General features: G+C 36.7%; 1 non-coding gene across 1 annotated transcript; it reads right to left on the bottom strand.

Annotated features, from left to right (window-relative positions):
* Positions 1-380: 380 nt before the first annotated feature.
* Trnar-ucg lies at positions 381-453 on the bottom strand. The gene has a single exon. It is a non-coding gene; the product is annotated as a tRNA-Arg (tRNA).
* Between the last annotated feature and the right edge of the window lie 2,107 nt (positions 454-2,560).

Here is a 2,560-nt window from a genome sequence, read left to right on the forward strand (position 1 = left end):
AGGAGCTCTGGTCACCTTACTCACCAAAAGGAACACAATACTGCTTGAAAACAGTATTATTTTGCTGTGATCTTCTGTAAGGTCGAGGTACTACCCCAGTCGGGCTGCTCCATATTTTGAGCAGGAAATTCCTGCTGTGCCCTACCTCAGTAGATAATACAGCTAGTATTATGTATGTGTATTACATAGTATATAGTAAGTAAAATATTATAATTATACGAATGCAATAATAAACAACTGCTGGCTTGAACATTGCTTATTTCAAAGGATCTCATTACACTTCAATAAAGTTATAACAGAAAATCGAAACAAAAAATGGCGCTTGAAAAGGCCAAGTACTCAATAATAAAAAAGGCATTTAATACAGAAGGAAATGCTATCGACCGTGACAGGACTCGAACCTGCAATCTTCGGATCCGAAGTCCGACGCCTTATCCATTAGGCCACACGGTCCTTGTCTACGATAACAAATATTCACAAAGCTTGGTAACAGCCCTAAGTCATTTTATAATTAGTTTTATATGTACTTAAAACCTCGATAGTCTATATAAAAAAATAAATTGGGAGTATCTATTTGTAATATTAAAATAACCGCTTTTTACTAAATGTAAACGGATGTAACACGGTACGTATACCAAAATTACATTTTTTTAAAATTTGTCTGTCTGTTTGTTCCGGCTAATCTCCGCTGGACCGATTTTGACGGGACTTTCATTGGCAGGTAGCTGATGTAATAAGGAGTAACTTAGGCTACTTTTATTTTAGAAATTAATTTATCTATTAATTTTTTTTTTGTTAAATTCCACGCGAACGAAGTCGCGGGCACAGCTAGTTATAGAGTAATCTCGGCGAAGTTATAGAGACTGAATAACATATACATATTTACAGAAACACTGACAAAATACACTGACATTGTCTATTGTCATACGTTAAAGTATTTGTAGATATTGACAGCCATTTTTTCTTCTTTCACTCTGTCAGCAAATCTGGTATAGTATTAGTTGTCGCCTTAACCCTAGCGATTCCAGATTTGATTCCCGCTCAGGGCATATATTTAGTTTTGGTCCTCGTGTGTCTCCACGTAAGCGTTAGTGAGCATCTGAAGCAGTCGGTCTCGATTGTTAACATTGACACCTGATATGATGAACAATGATCTTTTTTTTCAATTTAAATAGTTTTGTTTAATTGTACAATAAAACTGTAAACATCCATTATTCGTTTTTTATTAAAATAAAACTCGCAAAAATAAAAAGTAGTAAACATTTGCGTGTCTGTGCAAAAATAAGCTTGAAACAACTTATTTTAAATAAATAATTGTGTTTGCTCGCAAACGAAAAAAAAACCGACTTCAATTACATCGACGAGTACGACGTCGTAGATCGACGAAAAAATAGTCAAGTAACTACGCGTTATCAAAAATTAGTTATACGATTACTCAAAAAGCAGTTATCAGATCTCGATAAAATTTAAATGTAACCACATGATAAACATCAGCTTTTGATTAAATTAAAAAATTATCAAATTCGGTATACCCAGTAAAAAGTTATGCGGATTTTCGAGAGTTTCCCTCGATTTCTCTGGGATCCCATCATCAAATCCTTGCCTTATCATGGTACAAAACTAGGGATATCTCCTTTCGAACAAAAAAAGAATTATTAAAATCGGTACATCCAGTAAAAAGTTATGTGGTATAATACAACGTAGGTCGATGAAAAAAGCGTCAAGTAAAAACGCATTATTAGATATAACTCAAAAAGTAGTTGTTAGATCTCAAATAAATTTAAATGGGACCAAATGACACACACCACCTTTCGATTAAAAAAAATTGTCGAAATCGGTCCACCTGGTCAAAAGTTCTGATGTAACATACATTTAAAAAAAATACAGTCGAATTGAGAACCTCCTCCTTTTTTGGAAGTCGGTTAAAAAAGCCTTCCGTTGGAGCCAGTCCTACACATATAGAGCAGTTTTGCAAGCAGCGGAGCAAATTAAATTAATAATAGCTATGATGTCCATTGTGGCGGAGCGCGGGTCTGCTTTCCTCGTAATCACAGCCTGCGAACGAGATTCGAACCGACAAGTTGTGTTTGTGATGTTAGGGTATAGACACATACGGTCGATTACCTTGTTATCAATAAATAACAAACACGCTACGCTTCAGCCTGATATATCCCACTACTGGGCATAGGCCTCTTTCCCCGTGTTGGAGAAGGATCAGAGCTTAATCCACCACACTGCTCTACTGCGGGTTGACAGATATATTCCTTAATATGAATAACGATCGCTAACAGATGAACATTAAAACAACCGGGACCGACAGTTAAACGTGCTCTCCGAGGCAAGGTGGGGAGAGCCACTAGACCTAAGAAACAGACTAGAAATAAATATTTCTATAAACACAAATATCCACTCCGAGCGAGAATCGTACCCGCAACCGTCGGTGTTTAGGTGCCACTGATAGGGCACACACACGATTACAACAAAGCGGTCGTCGAAACAAACGCCGCAGTCAATTTCCTCTAGTAGGTTCTCGTTCGATCACACTTTTCGTAACTCTTTT

The sequence above is a fragment of the Melitaea cinxia genome, chromosome 18 (assembly GCF_905220565.1).
Source record: "Melitaea cinxia chromosome 18, ilMelCinx1.1, whole genome shotgun sequence".
Lineage (NCBI taxonomy): Eukaryota > Metazoa > Arthropoda > Insecta > Lepidoptera > Nymphalidae > Melitaea > Melitaea cinxia.